The 27,028-nt window shown below is 36.9% G+C and overlaps 1 protein-coding gene across 15 annotated transcripts in view; it reads left to right on the top strand.

Annotated features, from left to right (window-relative positions):
- The window catches only part of DMD (dystrophin), a 2,092,562-nt gene that overhangs the window by 111,596 nt on the left and 1,953,938 nt on the right, over positions 1-27,028 (top strand). The window lies entirely within an intron of this gene.

The following is a 27,028-nucleotide window of genomic DNA, read 5'->3' as shown; positions in this document are numbered from 1 at the left end:
GCAAATTGACAATTATCCTTTAACTGGAATGGAACTGTCATTTCTTTGCTCTGCTGGTAAAATGTTGATGCTGCTGTTGTATTTGTTGTTCGTAAATGACTCTTCCAGAACTTCCAATTCAAAATTTTTATTCGGTATAATTTTAAGTTAATATGCTTTTAGTCTAAAATGTTGGAAAATTGATCTTTTATACATCAGTTTTGAAATCTGATTATGTCTAAGGTTAGTTAAAAACATTTAGTCTTATGTTACTGTTCAAGAATCTGAAGAAGAGCTTTGCTCCTATTTTTGCTTATTTTGGTTTATTTTATTTTAGTAGGTAATTTTAGTAGGTAATTTGGTTGTTTTAATGAATAGGAGGAATATTAAACTGCATGATAAAAGCCAATGCTTATCCATGTAATAAAGTAAAAAATGTTGATAATTAAATGGGTTTTAAATAGGGTTAACATGATTTTAAAGAAACTTTACAAAAATACATGTTTGAATTGTCATGCTTTTAGTTTATATTTAATAAATACTCAACCCATTAATTGGCATTGCAACCAGCAAGGAATTTATATATACCAACATAATGTAAAATATTTTGCCAGTCTACTTTCGCCTGTTAAATGTACTCTGTCTCTACCACTGTGAAATAACTTATGTTTTAAGAAGACCAGTATTGAGCACGATTAGCATCGTAATCTCCTATGTCCAATTATGGGAAAATGAAGCAGTTATCCTTTTAATGTTGTCACCCTCTCCTTGGCTTTTGCTTTGTTTTGTTTTAAATTGCTGCCCCCCCCTTCCACTCTGTTTTTGGCTAAGACTGTCATTGAATCAGGACTATAAAAGGGCATAAACATCAGTGGCTTTTTGCTCATTCTTGGCACCCGTCTTTATTTGCACACCACTTGTCTGCTCCTTTATCAGATTACAGCAGCAGTACTACCTTAGTCTGAACTAAGGGCTGAGTGAAAGGGCATGGGAGTCAGCACACTGTTACAAGTACAGGTCTTTTGCCTCAGAAACTGTATGAGGTCAAACTAAAGACATAAGAGAGAGAAAAGTCACACAATCAGAACTGTCAAAGTATTTTCATCAGAGGCAAGTTGAGTAATTCCTTTTTACACTCATGTTTTGGGGGGAGCAGTATTAGAAATAATGTTATCAAAAGGTCTGAAGAACTTACAAAACTGTCCATGGAAGTGGTAAATCTCAATCTTTCCCATCTATTGGAAAACAACTTGGAAGGAAAAGGGAAAATCCAGGTTGAGAGAATGCAACCAGATACAAGCAATGTTGGCTTGTAGCTGGTTAACTGAAAGAGCTTACTGGAAGCTCAGACAGCTGGGGAATCCTGTTTTAGTAGAGCCCAAAGGGCAGGTCAGGAGCCATGTGAACAGCTGCTGAAGAGCTAGAGGATTCCTTTGGATTAGGTGTACACACCCCATCTCTAATGGGCTATGTCAGAGAGCACCAAGTGTTACCACAGAGTTCACTGCGCTCAAGCCTGTGGATTTTGCAGTGTTTTACTTTAAATGCCTGGAAACAGAGTTGCTCTCAAAATCAGAAATAAAAGTATCAAAAGAAGTGACTCTGCAAAGTTTGTATTGTATTGGGTTTGGGTGACCATTGTGTAAAGAAGTAAAGGTTTGTTTCTCATCCATTTATTCATGAAACTAATATGTATTGAGTGCCTACTTTGTGCCTGGTACTGTGCTGTTGTCTGGAGATAGTGTTCTAAACAAGGGAAGTTACTGAGATTAGAATTAGAGAATATATCTGTATCTATAGATACACTATTTAGATTGCATTTGTGATAAGCGCTGGAGAATAAGGCACACGTTGTTATAAGAATATATAATAGTGAGATGTACACTGGTATTAAGTTGGGGAGAGATTCCTAGGATAAATTACATTCAGAGTAACACAAAGAAGAATGGGATTGGGATAAGTGGTCAAAGGGGAAAAGAGGGAGGGAAAATGTTTACATTCTGAGGGAACAACGTATGTGAAGATACAACTTGGTATGAAAGAACTAAAAGAAGGTGAATTTTCCTTGAGTATAGTAAGTCAGAGCAAGTTTGGAACACACATGGTGCTGAAATGGTGAGCTGGGGTCTGATCACTCAGAGCCTTAGAGCCCATGGGGATGATATTTTTTCTTCATAATAAGATCATTGGACAGTGTTTTAGCATTTCAGGTAAGGCAGTGATAGGAACATATTTGTGGAGCTTTTCTCCTTGATATCACTCTGTTCGGTGAAGAAGGGATTAGGAGGTGTTAAAAGTAGATGAGGGGCTATCAATCTGGTAGCTTCTGCAGAGGCAGAAGGTGGTGGTGACGAAAATGGTGATAGTAGAGTTGATAGAAGTGGATTTATCCAAGATTTAGTTACGAGATAGAGTAAATAGGAATTGGTGTTGAATTGGGTGTGTTGTCTTCCATGGCATGTAGAACTGGGTGGATAAGGGTGCCATTTACAAGACTTGGAGGAAAGCTGGAATGATGGGAAGGATTGGTGATGTGGGTGTTGAATTTTTTATGAAGAGTATGTGTGCTGTAGATAGGGACTGTGAGCCTAGAAACAAAGTCACTATTGAGGATTTGATGTATGAGCTATGTAGGATGGATGAGACCAACTAGAAAGATCATGGAGTGTGAGAAGGAGGACAGGAATTCAAGATGGAAGACAAGAGCATGGCAAAAAATTATCAAAGAAGCATCTAGGTAGAATGATAAAATCCTAAGGAAACTAATATTTCAGTAAAGAGGAGTGTTCTTTCAATCTCCCATTTAATGACTTTATGAATGAGGATCTCACTTGAAACACCAGGTGTCTTGGTTTCCACAGTGTCTGCTATCTATTTACCCCTAATTTTCTTTCCCAGATTGCTATTTCTGTGAGATAGCACCAAAATGTTGCCTTAGTAGAAAAGCTTCAATAAATATTTAAATTGTGTAATGTATTCAGCTTTTTCCTGTACTCTGCACTGCCTAAAAATACCTTCTTCGGAAACCCCATTTCAACTGACTGCTGTATAATGAAATGAGACTTCAGTGTAAAACATTTATCATAGTCTGAATTTCAATTGCTCAGTCAGAGTTGTTAAGCAATATGAAAAATCATCCTTTAGAGAATACAGAATTGCACAGATATGACAAGGTAAGTTTGCACTTTATTTAATGCTATTTTAGTTAATATAGATGCTTATTGGAGAAATGTCTAAAATTTCTTGAGAACCATTAGTAAAATTGATTATTCTTAAATCTGGAAAAATGGTAAAAATACTTAGAAAACGTTGACAATTCAGTTTAAATAAAACTAGAATTGTACTGAAGAGATACAAGGCAGTCAAGTAATTGAAATTTAGTCATGGATGAGTGTAATGTACTTACCACATAGCTGTGGGTGAAGTAGGACTAGATGGAATATTAATATGGTATTGAACAATTTTTTTTACTATTAGGTTTTTACTTGTAGCTAAACATTGGTGAACACCTACTATAATATGTCTGACTTCTTTGAGATTATACGTCTGTAGGTGCACACATGTACACACTCAACACACACATGCATATAAATACAACTACTGTAATATGTCAAGAGAGTTACAAAGCATGGTACAAATTAGCCATAAATGATTACGTGTGGATGATGTGATTATGGAGGTTTTCACTAAATCTATCTCTATAAATAGTTCTTAGAGTATGGGCATATGGAGATGTGAATTAGAGAATGAGTAGAAGGAGTGGTGATGCATAGACAAGGACTAATGAGGCATTAATCTATCCTACATGAACAGTTATTGATAGTACCTTGTGTTTGCATAGCACTATTCAATATTAGTGGTATGAATAGATCTCTCTCTCTCTCTCTCTGTCTCTCTCTCTCTCTCTCTCTCTCTCACACACACACACACACACACACACACACACACACACACACACAGAGTCTAGAAATTAAATGGTTTGTATACAAAAGTGTTTGGCTTGACTATTACCTATAAAATCAATAAGTACTGTTAAAGCACAACTGAAAACAATGCTGCCACTCAGAAAACTTAAACACTACAACACAGTTGGAAAAACAACAACAAAAAAAAACCTGTTATTTATTCCTTAAGGAGCTATTAGTCCTTTAATTTCAATATTAAACATTACAGGTAACTATTATTAGTGGATTTTTGATAGTCCCACTTACCCATTTTCTGAAGATTATCATACAATCACAAAGTGATAAATACAAAAAAACCCAAAATACTACCTTTGTATTCTTTATATCCATCAGTTGGACTAGATATTGATATTTTTCCTTACAATTTTATGATCGTGTTATTTTTTTTCAAACTGCAGTCGATGTAGTTCTGGTGAAATACAGAATGTCATGTCATTAAAACCAATCGAGAAAATTTCCATCTGCTTTCTTGAGCTCATAGCAGTTCCATCATTGGCCATTTTCTCCCTTTTTAAAAATGTTGTGTGTCCTTGAGCTCTGTGTGTTCCACTCTCTTGGTTTCTTTCCCATTTCTTTGGGTATTTCTGTTCAGTCTACTTTACAGGCTAATTCTCTGTACTCAGCCTTTAAGTATTAGGATTTCTCAGGGCTCACTCTCAGCGTGAGTGTCTCCTCTCTCTGTAATCCCTTCCTTGGTCATTGCACCCACACCCTTGACTTACTAACACGTATGTGCAGATAACTAACCAAGTTATATATACCTCAAGCTCAGATTTCTCGAGTAACTTCGAGAACTGCAATTTCACCTGCCTCGTTGGCATCTCCATTTGTATGTGACAAAGTCACCTCTATGTGCCCCAAACAAAACTTTTTGTCAGTAAAACGTAATCTTTTCCCATTGTTCGCTTTATCAGTGGATGTGCTACCATTGCAGTTTGACAAGCTCTTGAAACCTATTATATCCTTGAAACTCTTACCTCTCAACCACTTGGTGTCTAAACCATTGATTACTTGGGTTTTATCTCCCTCGTCTCCTTTGAGCCACTTCTTTTCATCTCCTCTACCATTAGTCTAGCCCAAGTAGCTTTCACTTCCTAGGAATGTGGCAGCAGTATCCATTCTGGTTCTTTGCATTGCCTCTTCCCCATTCCCTCTAATCTATTCTCTAAAATCCATCCATTCATCTCAGTTTGACAGTATTAGTGCACATTCAGTCACTTTAGTAGCTTCAGCTCGTTGCTAGGAAAGCAAAACAAAATAAAACAAGATCTAGACACTGTCTTCCTCTCCTGTCCCATCTCCTGTAATACTTCCCTTTCCTTACCACTTTACTGTTTGTCTTTCTATTCCTTGAATAGACCCCACTTCTTTCCACCATAAGGCTTTTGGATAGGCTTTTCTCTTTGTCCAGAACCTTCCTCATACATACATATGTATACATATTCGTGTGTGTGTATGTGTGTTTACTCTTCAGGGATCATCACTCAGAGTATGTGGTAAGTTCCATGAACCCACATAACTCAATTGGTTTTGTCACCATTGTTTTTCCAGAACCAGGCACAGAAGTATTTTTGAAAAAGAGAATTGGTGTGTAGTACTTTGTAATTACAGCCATTTACATATATGAACATGTTATAATAATGATAATTTGCGTTTCATATGACAACAAAAGCACTTTAGTTCTGGTCGAAGCTTAATGTGTACAATGAATATTTGTGTGTGTGTGTGTGTGTGTGTGTTTAGTTTCAGGAATAGAATTCAGTAATTCATCACTTACTTACAACACCCAGTGCTCATCACAAGTGCCCTCCTTAATGCTATTTACTCCATCCCCCATCTACCTCTCCTCCTGCAACCTTCAATTTGTTCTCTGTAGTTAAGAGTCTCTTATGGTTTGCCTCCCTCTCCGGTGTTTTCTTATTTTGTTTTTCTTGTCTTTTCCCAGTGGTCATCTGTCTTCTTTCTTAAATTCCACATATGTGTGATATCATATGTTATTTGCTCTTCTCTGACTTAATTTCGCTTAGCATAATATACTCTTGTTCCCTCCACATCATTGCAAATGGCAAGACTTCATTCTTTTTGATGGCTGAGTAATAGTCCATTGAATATATATACTATATCTTCTTTGTCCATTCATCTGTCGATGGAGTTTTGGGCTCTTTCCATACTTTGGCTATTGTTGATAATGCTGCTATAGACATTGAGGTGCATATGTCCCTTCAAATCAGTATTTTTGTATCCTCTGGATAAATACCTAGTAGTGTAATTGTGGGTCATAAGGTAGTTCTATTCTTTACTTTTGGGGGGATTCTCCATACTTTTTTCCAGAGTGGATGCACCAGTTTGCATTCCTACCAGCAGTGTAAGAGGGTTCCACTTTCTGCACTTCCTCACCAATGTCTCTTGTTTCCTGAGTTGCTCATTTTAGCCATTTTGACCGGTGTGAGGTGGTATCTCTGATTTATATTTTCCTGATGATGAGTGATGTTGGGTATCTGTTAGCCATTTGTATGTCTTCTTTGGAGAAATGTCTGTTCATGTCAAATGAAGATGTGTATTTCGTCATTGGATTTTAGTCTCTTTTCTGATTTCCCATACTCCATTTTACTCCGGTCTTTGGGTTCTTGGTTTTGTTTTGTTTTACTGGATTCCAACCAGATATTTTTGTTCCTTCCTTCATTAACCTTTGTAGACTCTCAATGGCACTTCTCACTGTCAACTGCTTCCTTCACACCTAAGATATTCTTCCTTGATTCCACACTAGTCTATTATTTTTTTTTTCTGTCTCTTACAGTTGTTGCCTTCCCTTTGTCCTTGGACTTGGTATCTGTGGATATCCTGGAAAAATCACTCGTTTACTCTTTTTTTTTTTCTTATACTTGCCAGTCTGTCTCTTGAAGACGAGATGCATTTTCTTTAAGAGCTTGTGACACGTATTTGGGTATAAAGACGTTGTGATTTCATTTTAACATGTATTAGAGAAAAAGTGACACTGACTATTAACTATACAACAAAGACAATTTTGACAATACAGCAACTCTCATAGACTTTAGGGGTACATGGGTTAAGACTGGGGGAGGTGTTCTATATAGGGGTGCCACAACAGAGCCTCTGGTGATGAACCTATTCTGTATTGTGATGGTGGCATTTTTTATACAAGGGGTACACTTGATAACCCTGCACATACCTACACACACATACACACACAAGACACAAGCGAGTTCATGTATAAGTGGTAGACTTTTGAAGAAACTGTGGAATATACTGATAATTCCCCAATTGTGACACTGAACTGTAGTTATCCAAGGTGTCACTGCTTTGGGAGGTGGGATGAGGGTTGAACCAAGACATCCCTACATATTTCTTCATAGACACTTGTGAATCTGTACTTACTGCAAAATATTTTTTTAAGTACAGCGTTAAACCTTTAACAAGCCCTCAGAGTCCTGATGGCCAGTGTGTCATCACCAGACCTAATCAACAGATAAGTCTTGTAAATTAATGAATCCACCACTTAGGGTACAAAGGATGGTTTAATTCTAACCCACTAGAATGCAATCCATTTCTATTATACAGGAACATGCATCACTTATTGAACAAAATGCCATTGTGATTTAAGCCTTGTTCTAAATGCCCTAACTTGTGAGGTATTGTGCTTAAGGTTGTTTATGACAAAAAAGCCTGTATGAGAAGGGCTGGCATTTTAGAAATTATGTTGGTCCACAAACATGGTAATTGGACAAGACCAGACACTATGTGAGTTTTCACCCTGACTCTACCTATCAAACTAAATAATCGTGGACAAACCAGTATTCAACTATTTGCTTACCGAGTGCCTGGTACTGAGCTGAGCATATTTAATATTGATTCTCTTCATGAAAATATTAGGAATAATGATGTCGCTTCACACATTACTTGTTGTAGGTATGACAAATGGGACTTCCTTGGTGAGCAGCAAAGTGTTCACAAATTGGACTTTTTTTTTTTGCTTTGTATTATTTTAACTAGTAGTATTTGTGAATAGCTAATTTACATTTAACTTCCAAAGAGATGACAAATTCTATAAACAGTTGCATAGATCAGGAGATCATCTCTGATTTTGTGTGTGTACATCTGTGTGTGTGTGTGTGTGTGTGTGTGTGTGTGTGTGTGTGTGTGTGTATCTGAGACCTCCTTGTTTTAATATGGTCTTAAACAAGTCCATCCTTCTCATTGTTACCCAGTCATGTCTCTAAAACACAAATCAGATCTTGTGCCTGTAGCTTAGCATCCTATAGAGAATGCTGTAGCCACAGGGTAAAAATCCAAGGCCCCAGCACGCAGGTCACTTTCCAGTAGGGCACCTGCTTGTGTCTCTCACAGTTTTTTCTGCTTTTCCCCACCATGAACCCTTCTCTCTAGCCATAAAATTGTGGGTCCACAAATAAGTCCTGCAATTTTATACCTATGACTTGTTCCCACTTCCTGGAATGTCCTTACAAAAACCACTATCACCACATATCTTCTATCAACAATTTCTATTCATTGTTTTAGTGTTTTTATAGGACATCATTAAAAAAAAAAACATTCCTGACTACCCTAGGGCAGGATATGGTATCTCTGTTCTGTGTTCTTATTGAAAACTCATTGCAGATAAGTCTGCACGAGTAATTTCATCCTCTGTTGGCAATGTCAGGTTGCTCTTTGAGAGAAGGGTTTGTATGTGTTATCTGTGGATTACTTGTGCCTGCTTGTTTGTAGGCACATATATGAATGATGAAATGCCACAGCATTTGTCTGACTGTTATTTAGTTGTCAAATCATTGTCTTTGGAACTCATGTGTCCTGGATAAAAATGGCTCCTGTCTAACAGTTGAATACTGGCGGGTATTATTCTATTCAAATGCATGCGCACACATATACACACACATACGTGATAATAAAACAGAGTAGGATAATTCTTAAGTACGTTCTTTTTTTTCCGGAGGGCTCAGTGAATTGTAAAAGTTACAAACTTCAGACTGAAACGCTTGTTGCTTACTTTAGATCTTTGATGTAATCAGTGGTATTTTTGGTTTATCTGAAATTTGTTGTCCCCATTTTTTCTTAGTGTCAAAAGAAACATTCTAGTTTAAAAAGAAACCTGACTTGTGGGGATTCCTTTGAGGGACTACAAAGCTGAGATCTCTTTGGAGTTGTCACATTAATACCAAGTGACAGAGATTCAGGGAGAGTAGAAATTAGGTGAATCATTTCCGCTAATACAGTATGTGCATACTGCGCCTGGTGTTCTTTGATATGGGACAGGAGTTTTGTTTCTGGCTGGGTGTCTGAGGACAGATTGCTAAGAAAGTGAACGGTTGGCTTGGACTACCTGGAAGACAACTGTTTGCTTCTGCTTGGGCTATTGTTGGAGTTTCCCTGAAGGGGACTTAGAACGGAATGTCCATTCCAGGGAGTATTCAATTTCAAATAGCTGCCTTCCTGAGCTCATTTTCCACCCTGAGTACTGGCCACAATGACTGGAAATCTTTCATCTGTTTTAATCTGGAATGGAGCTAATTTATAAAAGGAAAGTTAGTTGCTGAGTAACTATGTGCATAAGCGTAGAGCCCATTGCACATGTGTCCAGACTCGGGGTGACAAATGTCTGTTGAATGACTCAAACATATGGAATCAGAGGGTCCCTTAAAACAAAAATAGCTTCTATTGAGTCAGTCTAGCAGCCTATCCATATTCATTAGGTGGAGACTTTTTGCATTAAAAACATGTTTACAAGTGTTTTATTGACCAGTGAATATGAACTGTGTTTTGTGCATTATGTGAACATACATTCATGCATTATAGAAATCCTTACATCTGGTAGACCCAGGCATTTTATGAGAAAAACTAGCTTGAGTGATGATATTGATTTACTGAAGTAGTAGGCCCTCTGACCCAATTTCAAAATGAAATTGAGTTTCTGCAAAACTAATACAATAACTTTTTCTTTAATATTTTATCGTTGAGTACATTATTTGTATATAAAAGGTCTTTATGGGACATCATGACAATTTATTTTGACCTGGAAGACTTTAACGAAGAAAAAGACATGATATAGACCCATTTTATCCATGACCGTATATGATGATAGGTCTGTGATTAATTTTTCTTAATGAAAGCATACCTTATTGTATTGTCTTCAACTCAAACAGATTATGTGACCAACTTTTGATCTTCATATGCCAAAAGTAATGAACTTCCCAACCAGAAAAAAATCCAGGTCTTAAATAATGTTTTTTTTTTAATGATACGTTTTACATAAATTAAACTTACAGGCATCCTTCTGCTTGAGGACCACATTACAGAAATATGCACAGTTTTGAAAATTTAAAATATAGACTATGAATGAGAAATAGGGGATAGTTGAACTCTCATCCATGGCTTCTATAAATCAGGTTGTACCACTGAATGGTTAATTTGTGTATATCCATTATCTTTTCTAATAAATGATGATCATTACATTGCTTATAAATAATTTAATTCTGAGAAAAAGGTTGGTGAAGGAATGTATTACCATTCCTACTTCACAAATGTGGTAACTTAGTATGTATGATATGCATTATAATGTGATTAATTATCTCTACTACTATATTACCTTCTTCTGGATGTTGCAAATCATGCCTTATATGTGCTTGTATTCTCAGTGATCTTAGAATATTATTACATACTAGGAAGAACGTCAATAAATGTGTGTTGAATTAATTCATATCCGAAAGTGGTGGAAGGAGTGATCTATTACCCGTTAGTTTCTTTTCACCTAAACCATTTGATAATGCGATCTAACACTTTAGAAATAATAGAGTGTTGAAAACAATCTCAGATAATTTTTAAAAATATGATTATGTACATATACACACAGAGTTCTGAAAATGACATAGGGTGTTCACCTTACAGGCCAGATACACAGTGCATTTGCATTTTTCATGTGTGTATTGTTTACATTAAAACATATTAGCTAGGTACAAATACCCTTTGGGAGTCTTTAGCGCTTAAAATTAACAAAAATGTACCTTTTATAATTCAAGTAGGAAAAGAAACTAATGGATTAACACATCATGTTTCTTTCCAATTGTAAGAAACCATTAAAATTGTATACATACATTTTGAATATGGGGTATCTTTTAGCAAATAACAAACAATTGCTATAGATACTCAAATACCTATATATCTGATATATGCTTATATTAGCTTCAGAATTCTTCCAAATATAAATTCCCATGGGTGTTAAAGGAAGTACAGAGTTTGTATATAGAAGGAGATACAGTATCTGGCTCTCAATTCTATAGTTAGAATTCATTTGCAGCTGTTTTGGAGAGTTTCTTTTCCTTTAAGAGGAAACCCAGCTTTCATGGTGTATGTGTGTGTGTATGTGTATGTCTTTGTATATTGTAAGAAAAGAAAAACACAGGGGTCCAATATGTGAATTGTAAGATAAAGGTATTATCCACCTAAAATAGGTAACTTCAGAGATGGGAATTGCTTTTTGTTAGTGGATGTGATTTATCTATTGCTTAGAAATAATTTTAAAGTACACACAGGTCATTGTTACATAAACCAGAATTTAAACAGAACATTTTCAAAACATTGGGCCCTATTTCCTCTCCAGCCTAAATTTGAAAACTTAGGAAATTTTAGATTTCAGTAAGATGAATATGTAAAACAAAATTTTCATTTAACTACAGAAATCTGTATATCTGAGTCCCAGGGCCAAGATATTCAGTAATTTGGTAATAAATTGCTACCTATTCCTAGGCATTAGTAAGAAATATTACATTATAGTTCTTCTACTTCCTCTATCCTGACTTAGGTGTGCATTTCTTGATACTGGTAGTCGATTAATGAGTGAAAATATTCATGCAGCCCAAGAGCAGAGCATTCATTTCGTTGACTGCAATTATTAGCATGATTTTTGACATCTTATTCATTGGGAGAGTGTCATTTAATGTTAATTAGAATGAATGTGAATGCTTTCACATCCTTAGCTAATGAGTTTGCTCATAAAATAAAACATGTCTGTTATGCTTTGAGGATCAAGAATATTCCTTAAACAAAATGTGAATAAAGGCCAAAGAAGGTGAAATGACATCCTCCATACTAGTTCCGACATGGCTATTTTCTAGAAAAACAAAACCTTCTTTACATCAAGGTTGATTGGATAGTGTGGCATCCTTTCTCTTAAGTCTGAGAGTTTTGTGGCTGTTTTTCTTCTATTGTGCTTAATTCTGGCCTTGAACTCACTTGTTTACAGAACTGTCTCTCCCAGTAGGCTCTGAGTTTATTTATACAGTGACTACTGTTATTTATATATCATGTGTACTAAGCAAAATTTCTAGTGAATGATGCTGAATAAATGGTGACTAAATAGATGGAAGCTAGCATGGCTGACCTCTGATGTCATCCATGTTTGGTTTTTGAGTGCAAGGTGGGAAAAGAAGTGGGTAGCTCTAAGCAGTGGATTCAAAGAGCTTTCTAGCATTTATACATAGTGTTAGCTTAGACAGTGAGGGAGATAAAATAATATGTGTGATCAAGGAGTATTTGTGTATCTTGAAATTTTTAAAGGGGAAGATTTGGACCTCCTTTCTAGGTGGCTGATGATATGCGTGAAAAGTCTTGGAAGTTATAAAGTAATACGGCAATATAAGAGGTTTCCCATGAAGAAAAATTGCACCACCTTGCTGGTTCCCTAAGATCTGTGATGTTATATGTGCTTCATGGTCAGACTCTCTTGCTTAGAAGAGATACACCTCATGATCCAATAAAACTTCCCATAACATTTAGGAGCATCTTCATTCACTGACTCTTAAAACACATCTTCAATTTCAGGCATCACAGTACATGTGGTGAAGTTAAAAAGGTGAAGGAGGGGCACCTGGATGGCTCAGCCGGTAGAGCATGCAACTCTTGCTCTCGGGGTCATGAGTTCAAGCCCTATGTTGGGCATAGCGCTTACTTTAAAAAAAAAATTAAAAACAAATAAAAAGGTGAAGCAAATATATTTTCTTTCCCCAAAGAAGGAAAGGAGAAAATTATGTAAATGCAATGTCGAGTAAAATGAGGAGGTTGCTATGATAAAGGTTTTCACACTTCCAGTGGCAGCATGGCAGTGTGTGGGCAGGAACACCTTAGTCTGCAAGGATATCTAAGAAGACTTTCAAAAAGGTATAATGAGTTGGGCTGAGGCTTCATGTAAGAAGACTTTGCCAGATCGAGAAGTAGGAAAGGGCATTTCAGACAGAAGAACGTACAAAGATGTGGAGTATGTAAGTGTAACGTATTTAGGAAATTAAGTGGGTATTAGATCATAAATCCACTGATTATGCTATGACCATAAATCCACTAATTATGCTATGAACACCATAAAACCTGAGCTAGCATCATGAAGAGCACACCAAGAAATTACAGGTCATGCTAAAAAGTTTACAAGCCCGTGAGTAACTTTGAGCAGAGAATTGGTACAATGTAATATTTATGTTCCAGTCCTTCATGTTTATAGAAGATTCTAACACCATCTTGATTCATCATGAAGTGATGGGAATCAGTGTGGGAATCCGTGTGGGAATCCATCGTTAATCTTCAACTACCATCCCAATTACCTGATGATAATCGAAACACAGATTGCTAGGCTCCGCACTGAGTAGATCTGAGGTGGGGCCCGGTAATTTGTATCCTTACAAGTTCCCAAGGTGATATTTCTGTCCCAGAAACGGGGACCATACGCTGAGAACCCCTGACTTAGAGGATGGTTCTGGGATGCTGTAAGAACCACCTGGGGAGCTTTTAAAAGTGTGCCTATCTAGTGCTCAGATTCTAGACCAATTAAAGCAACACTTCAAAGCACACCAGGTGTGGATGGTGTCAAGAGCCCCTGTTGTAAAGGCAGGTGTAAGAAGGTTGTGGTTATATCCCAGATCAGAGCCTGCCTTCCTCTTACTAGAAATGGAAATCGTCCAATGCGATGAGGTATTTAGATTTTTATTTGGGAAAACTTAATAATGGAATTTGGGTAATGAGGAAGGGCAAAAAGGGGGCAGAGAAAAACATATCAGTGTTGAGTCCCTAGTTTCTGACTTGGGCAGTTACAGGTTTATATGGTATATAAGTTTACTTTCTTTTAGAAACTGGGCAGAATACTCATGTACATTGGGAAAAAAACCTGATTTTCAAATATCTAAGACATTGGTTCTAGTTTAAGTAACTTCAAAGACAAAAGTTAGACCTAACATTTAACCATTTAGCTTTTAGCCTTCAGGAAGGTTGTACAGTTATAAATTGAGCTCACAGAAAGGCAACACACATATGTACTTCATCATAGTACAGTATTCAGCATAGGGGCAGTGGGGGCAGTATCCATCAATCCTATGAGGAGGCTCGGTTTGGAACGCAAGACAGATTTAATGACAGTAATATGACATGTATATAAAACAGCTCCTGTCCTGGACAAGAGGGATGGCGATACCCTAGTTTGTTTATCCTGGCTAAATACAGAATAGGAAATAGTGTCTTCCAACAGGGAGAGCAATTACAATAATCATTAATTAGGATATTTGCAATTCCTTTGTGAAGGACTATTCTTTGTTAAATGAAATAAAGCTCTCTGCTTTGATTATAGTTATCATCTCATGAAAATATTGAATGAGTTTAGATTCTTAAAGGAAATTAGAAGTCAGGTAAAATTCACATTCACTTAAAAACCCCTTGCAATGAAAGATCCTGATTACTACAAATGAATATAGGAGAACTTGACTGATTCAAAGAGATTAGTATAGATGACAAGTTTAAAATTAACCTTACCCAACAAATTGGAAAGTATTTTCTCCTGCTATAGACTGCTGTCAACTCCATGAAAGGTTATGGGTTACCTGGACCCAGCTTACTGCTCCTGCCTCTTGGCTCACAACTCTCCTTCCCTCCTGCTCTTGTCCCTTTAGCACGAAGGTCCTAGGTTGGAGCCCCCAAACTACTGAACTCTCATGTTGTCAGGTATATGTCTTCCTGAAATGGCTTCCCCTTTACCCCTCTTTACCAAAACGTTGACCAGTTACAGCTTGGTTTCCATTTCATCTCCACAGGAAATCATTTCCTCTCCACAGGAAATCATTTCCTCATCCCTTCTCCCCAGTCCTCTTTATGCCACCAGACTACAGCAGGAGGCAAGGTACCATGTCAAAGTATCCCTTTGATACCATTCTTTGAAAATGGCATCATTCCTTCAAAATATGCAATGTCTTTCACCAAATTTTGCCAATTTATTTACTTTTGTGTTAGAATTCAAATTCCTTGACAGGAGGCAGGTGTGTTGGGCTTATCCTTATTTTGGTGGTAGTGTCATTTTATGTGGTGTGCTTGCCACTCTCTACCTAAAAATAAGCACAAGGCTTAGAACATACAGGCGTTCAGTTTGTGGCTTTTTAAATCAAAAAATGAATGTCTGAAAGCATATGAGGAACAGAGCTCATCCTTACAATGAGTACAGTTAATATTCTTGTTGCAGTAGCAAGAAATATATGAGTAGGGTGTTAGCAGAGTTCATTTCTTCTGAGGCCTCTCTTCTTGGCTTTTAGATAGAGGCCGTCTTCTCCCTCTGTCTTTACTTGAGCTTTCCTCTTTGTGTGTCTGAGCTCTAATCTCTTTTTATAAGGACACTGGTCATTAGTTTAGGGTCCACCGTAATGAGCTCATTTTGTTGCCTGGTAAACTGAAAAAACCCCAAGCCCTGGGGCCTCCATCCAGCCAGTCTCAAAGATGTCTTTGAAGGTTCTTGATCTCGACTGAACAAGAATTCAAGGACAGACACAGCACAGTGGATGATCGCCACAACCAGGAACTTGTATTAAGGCAAAAGTATATTCTCTAGGTGTGAGAGCTGGCAAGTTTGAGAGAGAGAGAGAGAGAAACAGAGTGCTTGAAATTGGAATTTCTGTCTTTTCTTGACAGCTGTGAACTGCAGGGTGGAATATTCATTGCTTGGGATGGGAATGTCTTGGAAGCAGAGTTTCCTGCCTATTTTTCCTTATTTGGTCATGGGCTTCCTACCACGGCACCCACCATCTTGGGCCTGTCTGGGTTTGATCTAGCATCTTAGGGAGTGCTGCCAGGATGGGCCTCTGACTTTCCCAGTAGCTGGCTATGTCTTCCTCTACCCTGGCCTCCAGGTATCCTGTGAGAATCTAACTGCCTACTCCAGCAATTTAACCTTATTTACGTCTTTAAATGTCTTATCTCCAAGTATAGTCACAATCTAAGGTACTGTGGGTTAGGACTTCAACATATAATTTGGGGGCCACAATTCAGCCTGTAATAAGGAATCATGTCAAAGAACAGTTGTGAGAGCAAAAGGGATTGGTGTCTGAGTGGAGTATATAAAAGAGGAAAATGACTCAGGTCTATGTTGTTCTCACTCTTCAAGTGAACCAATCAGATCCATGGAAAATGGTCTCTCAATCCCCGCAGGCAACTAGGATTCATTTGCTCCGGAGGTGTTTTTTGGTTTTTTTGTTTTTTGTTTTTTGTTTTTTCCTTGAGTTAATGAGGTCTGCTGATAGTGGGTTTGTAGTGCAAATGAGTGCTTTATATAAGGTACAATCAGCAATTTGTAACCACAAAGCAGCAGTGGGCTAAAGAACTGTAGGGCAGTAAAAAGAATGTGGCCAGAAAAGAAAAGGAGTCTGGAAGGGTAGAAAAAAGGAGAAAATAAGAAATGCATTAATAAATGGGCACCTGAGTGGTTCAGTTGGTTTGAGTGTCCAACTCCTGATTTCGGCTCAGGTCCTGATCTCATGGTTTCTGGGATTGAACCCCACATTGGACTCTGTGCTGACAGCACAGAGCCTGCTTGAGATTCTCTCTTTCCCTCTCTGTGTCTCTCCCCAGCTCTGAAGCAAGCTTGTTCTTTTCTCTCTCTCTCCCCCTCTCTCCCTCCATCTCTCTCTCTCTCTCTCTCTCTCTCTCTCTCTCTCTCTCTCTGTCATAACATTTAAAAAAAGAAATGAATAAGCAAAAAGCACAATCAGACCTGTAAATACAGAGAACAAACTAGTGGTTACCAGAGGGGAGGGGATGGGCAAAAAGGATGGAGGAGAAGGGAAGATTCAGGCTCCCATTTATGGAATGAATAACTCACTGTACTATCCTGGTCATTGATATTATACTGGCTTTGTATCATGACAGGTGGTACACTTGTGTTATGCATAGCATAAAGCATAAACTTGTTGAATCACTATGTGGTACACCTGGAACTAACGTAGCATTGTGGGTCAACTACACTCAAAAAAGTAGTTTAAAACATTGGAAAAAAAATAGACTTGAAAAAATGCATTCAGAAGATTGAGAAATTTTAAAGATGTTAATAGAGGGATAGACAGATACGACTAAAGGAAACCTGGTATTTGGTCTATAGTTTTGCTTTTTCAGTAGCTCGACACCCTGTGGTGAGTAACAAGATCACAGACCATCACAGCTAGAAAGGACCTGGAGAATATGTTCTAATCCTTCATTTTACAGATGTCAGAAGTGAGATTCCAGATCTCCAAGCTAGTTAGATACAAAGCTGACTAAATCAAACCCAGGCGTTTCAGAGCTGGTAATTGTCGCATGTCACACTGCTCTATACTTGTCTGGTTGTTAGAAAAGGTCTTTGGTTTAAGAGGGTCAAGGTGGTATCTTAAGTTGCTTTCATGGTCTTCACAGCTTCATAAAGAATAATAAATTCATTTGATTGCATGTTTACTATTCAATAGTTATATGTGTCTATCTGTAATTATTGAGATATATGAGTGTGTAGTGTTATATCCATATAAACCTATGTATTTTTATAGACATCATGCCTCCTTATAAAAGAAAATACTCTCTAGCAATCATCTATCAGCGTTCTCTATATGCAGAAACAAACAATAGAACTAGAAAAGATTGGCGTAATGAGTAAGTCAAAACCATCACTCCCAGAATTACAACAGATAAATTTCAGAAACCAGTGGCAGGGCCTGTGTGTGTTAATCCAACCTCATCTTTTGCTCCATTCGGACATTTCATGTTGCAGCTCTGCTAAGCTAGAAAACACGTTCCTCCTTTTCACCTCTGCATTTGTACGTGCTCCTTTGTCCCTTTTCCATTCTTGTTTGTACAGTAAGTTACTGAATTTTCCCTGTCTAGATTTCCTTTGACGAAATTGTCTCTAACTACAATTCCTACATTCCTCTTAGAGTTGAGTGTGGTCCTATTGGTTACTTACACATATCTCTAAAACAGAATTTGCCATGTTGTAGTAATTATTCACTACCATTTATTACCATTTTATTACAATCCTACTCACAGAGTGCAGGATGTAAACCACTAGAGGCCAAGAAATATGGGTGTAGTGTTGGGAAAGAAATGGAATGATTATTGTGATAACTATAGAGCTTTATACTTACTGGAATAGTGTTTATATTTTTGAGTCCTGTCTCTGCGTTCAGCAACAATATGGCTAGATACTCTGCATTAAAAGCATTGTATGTCACAGAAATATGCTAATATGTTACAGGGATTGAACAGTGAGTGATGTGAAATGCCCAATTCTTAGAGATGATTGTTTTGAGATTTACAAAATAGGTTCCTTTTTTTAAAGTGTTTTCCTTTATAAAGTATACTTTGTTAAGCTCAGCTTCAGCAGTATGAGTTTATAGCTTTCTTGTAAGTTAGAGAAAATACATGGAAATAAGATATGGAAACGGAAGCAAAATGTTATAAACAGGAGCTGATAGCATTTTTACAATGTAGCCACCATTTGAATTTTTTTCTTAATTTTTGGAATATTTTGTTACTATTATTATAAAAAAAAACTTTCACTCTCAAAGATAAAACTTTGGAATTATTAACTTGGAAACATGTCAGCCAAAGTAAAATTTCAGTCATAATTAGCACTGGATATACCTAGAGTGAGAGTACACTCTGGATTATTTCGGTATTCTTATTTGTACATTCCAGCCTTTCTCCATGGAGTATTATGTTATAAAACATATATATATATATATATATATATATATATATATATATACATACATATATATATATATATATGTATATATATATATTTCTTTACTTTGAGATGAGCATAGGCTTCAGTAGGGGAAAATATTTTAGCATATTTCATTTAGAAGTTCTTGGACTAATACCATTCTGTTCCCACGTCCCTAAAAAACCTGGTTTAACCTTTCCCAGAGAAGCATTTACTGTAATTTCTTTAAAACTTCTGTGCTGTGTGGTAGTGAGTAAATTTGAACTCTGTCTATTCCTATTTCCCTTGAGTTTCATGACAATAGAGATGACATCTTAGACATCTTTGTATCTCTTAGAGTCAAATAAGTCTCATATCTACTGAAGATACAGAATTGTGAGTTTGAGATGATAGAATACAACAGGTAGTAGATGGAAGGTATGCATTGAATCCAGGCCAGATTTATAGAGGATATCGACTCACAGAGGAAGAGGTGGGCATTCAACAGAGAGAATTAAACTTATTTGGTAATGAAGCGTCAGAGGTGAGGAAAAAGGAATGGTGATCGTAGACATCATGATAGTAATCCTTTGAGAGTGCTCTATGGAACACTATTCAATGGGGGCCCTTCTGTTTTTTTTCCTAGCCCTCAAAAAGAAAAAAAAAAAGATTGCTTACACATTTCAGTTCAGGCAACCCTGCTTGTTGTATTACCTTCTTAGAGTTTTATAGCACATATGCTAGGATTTTTAGAGTCCCAGTGATCCTAATGATTGCATTTTAGCCCAGTTTCTCAAACTTTTTTAACCCTGGAACTCCTTTCCCATACAGCCAGTTAAAAGCCAAGGTATTTAATGTTTTATGAAACCTATTTTGGGATTCTTCAAAATACCTGATCAGCCTGCATAATTGGGAAGATGATAATATTAGTGACAAGGAAACCAGAAATAGGACCAAAATTAGAGTGGTGGGAAGAGGGTTGTTTATTTGACATATTCATACAAAATTAGGGAAAGGATATCCAGGTAGGTAGATAAGCTAAGCTTTTGGGATAGAACACTGAACCTAAGAAAAGAGTGAGACCTATAGAGAAATACTTGGGAATCGTTCACATGGTGCTGATAGTTGAAATTATAAAAGAGAACAGTATTCCTTTTAAAAAAAATAATGTTTGTTTATTTTGAGAGGGATAGAGAGAGCACCCGTTGAGGGAAGGACAGAGAGAGGGGGAGAGAAACCCAAGCAGGCTCCATGCTGTCAGCATAGAGCCCTACATGGGGCTCAAACCCATGAACCATGAGATCATGGCCTAAGCCACAATCAAGAGTTGGATGTTTAACTGACTGAACCACCCAGGAGCACCAAGAAAACAAGATTTAAGGGACAGAATATGCTCCAAAAGAAAGCATAAGAGAACCTGGTGGAGTGCAAATATGTGTACCTCGTTTGATTTTCCTGACCAGATCATGAAGAATGAATCCACTGTTAGAGATGCAAAACTAAAGCACACAGAATATAAGTAACTTCCTTAAGGTCACATAATTTCTCATTGGCAGAAGGGAGATTTTGAACTCGGCTCTGGAATTTGCTCCTGAGTTGGTTTGCACATGTATGTAACTAATACAGAGCTCTTTAAAAACACGTTTATAGAAGCACATCCACCATATCATTTTGTAAGACTGCCTCTTTAGTCATGCCTTTCTTTGAAGTGCAGTAACATTTTCAGTGACTGGCCCCAGAGGAAGATACAGTAGATTGCTTTTGGCAAAAAATACCCTTATTCATGAGAGACGCTTAATTATGAACCAGGCTGATCTCTGCCCAGTCCTGGTTCCCTGGGAAGAAGTCCTTGCAGTGGCACCAGCCATATTGAATCTGGATTGCAGTTATGGGGAATAAAAATTAAAATGGGAACTAAAATAGCACTTTTCCTTCCATTATTATTTTATTTATTATTTTTCACTTCAGGCATGTGAAATTACATTTATAGGGACACATTAAAAAGCCTTCTCTAGGCAATTATCTCACACAATTAGGCAATTACTTCAAATGACTTCATGTAGAGGTAAAACAGTTCTGTAAAATCAAGGTTTGGCTTTGCTTTTGTTTGACCCATATTTATTTTATGACTGCATTTTATTTTTCAAAGTGGTATTTCATCTCAAAAAGCTCATGTCAATTCACAGCAAAATAGCATTTTAGAAAAAGAAAACAGGGTGGTTTTTACTACTGTTTTGATAGTGATACCTGAGAGTGTAATATGAATATGTACAATGTACTTCCATTTACCGATTCCAAAGAGAGATACGGAGAAAGCAAGATCTAATGTGGAGTAATTCCTTTCATAAACAAACAACTTTGCACCTGGAAATGGCACAAACCCACTGAAATTATGTTCACACATGGTGAAACCGCACACACATACTGCTAGACCTATGAGCCTTGTGCATCAGTATTCAACAAAGGTAAAATAATGCACACCCTTGACTATCAGACCTCTGGGCTCCTGTACCTGGCTTCCTTTAAACTGTCAAAACACAATAGTCTGTTTCTTTTTCCTTTCCACATCGATCACTGTACCTGCCAGTCTTTATATTGTAAGCATTCGGTTTCCTCCTGTTTTTCAGCACAGTAGTCACAATGGCCATGACTTATAGGCTTAATGAAGTGAAGGACATATTACAAAGAAATTAAATCCACTGATTTTTTCATGGAAGCAGTTTCAGAGTGTTCGTGATTTTTGTTGTTCCTTTTCCAGTAGGTACTAAGAAGAAAAATCTCATGGCTTCAAGGTCTAGAACTAAGTGAGACCTGGAAGTTCAAACAGGAGAGGGACCATGGAAGTAATGGGCATAGACACATTTGAGCAAGATGATGAAAGCCACAGGTGGCTTGAGATTTGCAGGAAACACAGTTTAGGGTCAGGGTGAGTCGGCAAATAGACAGGAGGTTGGTGGAGCCCTGATACAACTCTAGCGTCTCAGTGCTCTCAGCCCTTGCCCTCGTGGTGCTACTGAGCTTTGGCGGAGCGCCTACCCCAAACCTAAAAACAGCTCAGCCTGGCTCTTCCGTAGTGGCAGCCAGAGGCGCAGCTGTGTGGAGACTGGCTATCTTACTCCTTGGCTTTGACAAAGAGTTGAGGGTCGGTGGGTCCCAGTGTGCACCTGTTTAGACAAGTGCTCAGTGTCGTCGTCAACCCTGCTGAAGGTTATTTCAGACTTTGATTCCACCAGATCACTTGAACCATAGGAAATGCTCCTCCTCTTTTACTGCCCCTCCTTGCCCAGAAAATACATTTTTCTCCAGCACATTTTAGAGTGATTGCCACCAAATGTTTTTTTAATTATCCAAGCAATAAATCCCTTATTTAAGTGGCTAACAGAAATTTTAGATCCTTATGTAATTTAGTAAAATTTTAGAGCTTTAAATATACTTTTGAAAATAGGAAATACTTTCATTGCTACAAAGGTAACGTTGTCTCTTACGCCATTACATAAAAACATGACCTCTACATTTTTTATATCCTAGGATGCTCAGTTTGAAACTGGGGTTCAGATTACATGTATTTTTCAAAAAAAAACCCCAAAAACCTCGTTCTGAATTTCTTTCATCTACACTATAAAACTTTGAGATTTCATTAAAGGTTCAGATTGTACCTGTTCTTTAAGTGCTTATTGTTAGCCTTATACAATGACTTTAGTCACACAACTTTAGTTTTTCATGGGCATATTTTTCTTGATCGGTTTCTTTGGCATGCAAACTATATGAATTAAAATACAAATTATTTGTTAATTGTTGAATCTTGTAAATGTATTAAGGTATAACCAATGTCTTTATTCAAATTAGGAAAACATTCATTCTCTAATATCAGTTGCAGAGTGTTTTTCCCCTCTTCTCCTTTTATGCTTGCCCTTATTTACATGGGATTAAATCATTCTTCCTAAATTTGCCAGTAGGACTAAGAATCAGAAATCAGAGAAATAGTTTTAAACGTTTTTATTGTACAAAAGGCAGTATCTTTTATCAAATGAAAATAAGTACAGCCTTCTCTTTTTTGAATCTATTGAAGATACAGCTTCTGTTACGGATTGTGTTTAGAGTTTTGTGACATTTTTTTAATACAGCAGTGCATTTTGGGGATGGTTTGCTGACAGTATTTTCCACAGTAATCAGTGGTTTAGCTGTAAATAGAGGGCTGATTATTGCATCTGGGGAATACACATTAGAAACGATCGGCATTTCTGGTTCATATATAGGTGGAGAAATACTCTGCCAGATGGGCATTTATTTACTTGCTTATTTATTTACTTTCCCGGTCAGAAATAACAGGCAATGTATGAGAAAGTGCAAAAAATACTGTGTTGGCAGTCATAAGCAGGATCTCGCAAAGGTTGAATGGAGCTAATGTGATGAGGGTTCTTTTTGTTTTGTTTTGTTGTAATGACCAACATAGTATTTTTTGAAACATCTGTGGACTAATGTTCATGCCAAAGGGAATGAGATTTTTCAAGCATTTTGGTCATTATAGTAGCTCTGCAGATAATGACAGCATATAGTGAATTTTGAGCACTTTCTGTACTGTGGTGAGAGCTTTAGATTCATTATATGAGTGCATTCTTAGGACAAGCCTGCAAGACAGTTATTATATTCCCATTTTACAGATGAGAAATTCTGAGTTAGAGCTAGGCTTTAGAAAACTCAGATTTCCTGTTTCATAGTGCTTATTGTTATATACCACAGCAACAGTGTTAAAACTACACCCAAAGTTTACCAGCTGGCCCTATAGCTACTGATGTTTTAATTGCTTTGTTTTTGAAATGAATGGACTATGAACTGGTATCCATTGTCTGACAGAGAAAGCTGTCATATTTTTTCAAAGTTTTTGTTTTTTTAGGCCTGGGGTTATATAGATACTAAGTTGAATCCAAGTTGTTTCCTGATTTAAATGCTTCTAATCATCCATTTATCAAAATCAATTGACTGGACCCAATGAATTTAGATATTAAACAAAAAATTGGTCATGTAATCCAATTTCCTCACTTCTCAAAAAGGAAAACAAGGTGCCGAAAGTTTAAATAATTGGATCAATTTCATTTCTAGTAAGCTTTATCATTAGAATCTAGGTCTATGTCTTAGTCTAAAAAAACATACATATATATACACGTGTAGATGAGAATTATTCAAGTTATAAGGGGCACCTGGGTGGCTCAGGTCATGATCTCATGTTTTGTGAGTTTGAGCCCTGCATTGGGCTCTGTGCTGACAGCTCAGAGCCTGGAGCCTGGTTCAGATTCTCTCTCTCTCTCTCTCTCTCTCTCTCTCTCTCTCGGCCCCTCTGCTTCTCACGCTCTGTCTCTTTCTCAAAAATAAATAAACGTTTAAAAAATCAAAAAAAATATTTAAGTTATCAATGACAAGAAAGTTGCAAATGGTTTTTTAAAAGGCTTTACCAGTTTATATAATTAAAAAGAGGTATAACTTGATTTAGGTACATTTAGAGGGAGGCATTCATGTGATACCCCCTGGCACACTGTCACCCTCTGTTAAAGCACCATGTGCTTTCCAGTCTCTTCTTTGGCATTCTCTGTCATTACGGTATCCATATTAGTTTTGGGTTTATATTATTGCCCCTCATTTCTAACAGAAAATAAAAACAACATTTTCCCCAACAGAAGACCTGGAAATAGCTTTGATCGACTCTGATAAAATCACCTACCCATTCTTGAATCAGTTAACGGTTTGGGAATGCAGTGTTCTGATTGGTCAGGTTTCATGATTTACCCACTCCTGAGGGAGGAGAGAGGTAAGCAAGCCCTACTCAGCATCATCTGAGAAGAGTAGGCAAATAGACCAAAACAAAGAGGGTAGTAAAGAAGAAAGTGGAATGGATAGCAGTTATAATAAAACTGTAATACACTGTGCACCAGTACTACGTGTGTGGGTGAGTGTGTACTCAACAACCCTCAAAGATACTGAAAAATACTGTGCTTCCAATAATCACAGATAGATGCCCTTCTGTTTATAGTAATGACTTCTGTAGTCGAGGAGTATAAGAAAATATTTTGTTCATAAAGAAAATATTTGGAGATGGAATAAATTGGGAAAGTTATGCAAATATTACATTTATCTAAATAGAACAATGTTTGTTTTACCTTACAAAGTGTGCATTGGGGGTGGCTGGGTGGTGGTTCAGTCAGTTAAGCATCCAACTTCGGCTCAGGTCATGATATCATGAGTCATGAGTTTGAGCCCCGTTTTGGGCTCTGAGTTGGCAGTGCAGAGCCTGCTTGGGATTCTTGCTCTCTCCTCTCTCCCTGTCCTTCTCCCACTTAACCTTTCTCTCTCGGAATAAATAATCAAACTTAAAAGTGACCGATAAACTGTCAAAAAAAAAACTGTATCAGATGATTTGACTATATATTATTAACATGTTGAAACAGGTGATCTGTCTACTTAGAATAACTGGCAATGGAAAAAAGTAATGTACTTTTTTAGGTGACACTAGATTTCTCAGATTATAGTAGTTTTAGTATGCTAATTTGCTTTATTTTTTGGTAGTCAATCATTTGTTTTTGAATCTTTGCGTGATCTACTACCTTTTTTTCTTAGTTTCTAAGTGAGGTATATAAATGTAGGAATTGTAGAATAGTATTTCTATAAACAACCTCCTTTTTCTGTTAAGTTTGTCATCTGGAAACCTAAATTCAATTTTGTATTTCAATATCTAATACTGATTACTCTGATAGTTACATTAAATCCCCTATTTAGCGACTGATGTAAGTTAGTTTTTAAAAATGTCCACCCTTTAAAAGTACATATTGATGGTCCCACACTGATTATTTTAGATAAATTCAGGCTTTACTGTCCTTTTTTTTTTAACTATTTCAAAATTCAGCTTTTCTTACTCTGTTAAAATTTTAACGAGATATAACCTATATATATGTGTGTGTGTGTATGTACAGACATATATATATAACATATGTGTTTAGACATATACATATGTCTAAATTATCTATTAAGGATGAAGTTTAATCATAGTTACAATGGAATATTATTCAACCATTAAAAAGAATTAAATCTTGCCATTTGCAACAACATGGGTGGAGCTAGAGATGATAATGCTAAGTGAAATCAGTCAGTCAAAGAAAGACAAATACCATATGATAGCACTCATATGTGGAATTTAAGAAACCAAACAAGCAAGCCAAGGGGAAAACAGAGACAGAGAGGAGAGAGGAGAGAGAGAGAGATCTGAGACAAACCCAGAAACAGACTGTTAACTATAGAGAACAAGCTGATGGTAACCAGAGGGGAGGAGGTGGGGAGAAGGATCAAATAGGTGATAATGTTTAACGCTCTTGTCATGATGAGCATAGGGTATTAAATGGAATTCCTGAATCACTATATATTGTACACCCCAAGCAAGTATTAAACTGTATGTTAACTAACTGGAATTAAAATAAAAACTTAAAAAAAAATTGTTAATCATAGTCATGTCCCCTCATTTCAAGGCTACAGGCATCAGTCATTTTGGCAGTAAACAATATTTGGCTGCTTGAGGGTCCCTTAACTGCCCTTGAGTTGAAATTTGCCTATGTCATGTGACTCTCCACATTCTGTTTTCATTCCAGTGGAAATGAATACCTGGCATTCATAGAGTCTAGAGTGACTTAGAAAAGATTTGGTACTTTTCAAAGAAATGTACCAGTAAAAGTTACATGATGCTTTTCACTCAAAAGCAAGCAAATGGTTCTTTATTATGGCAGAGCAGTCTAATTTAATTTGCACTTGTGTGGTGAAAATGTGCTACACATTTGTGTGCATTTATGAGATTTTGTCTGGTTGGATTTCAATATATTTATATACACATTGTTCTAAAATAATGACAAGGTATTTTGACAACATACTTTCTCATCATATGGAAAAATTTGAGGTTCAGCCAAAAGCGATAATGGTAAAGTTCACATTTTGAGTATGAAAAAATGGCTGCATCATTCCGAATTGGGTTTGGCTACAAGTAACAGATGCCTGAAATGGTGGTTTGTTGAGTAAGAGAGATTTATTGCTCTGTCACATGAAAAAGGTT

Source organism: Acinonyx jubatus, chromosome X, assembly GCF_027475565.1.
Source record: "Acinonyx jubatus isolate Ajub_Pintada_27869175 chromosome X, VMU_Ajub_asm_v1.0, whole genome shotgun sequence".
NCBI lineage: Eukaryota > Metazoa > Chordata > Mammalia > Carnivora > Felidae > Acinonyx > Acinonyx jubatus.
The sequence above is the reverse complement of the archived record's forward strand: the minus strand, read 5'-3'. Positions and strand labels throughout refer to the sequence as shown.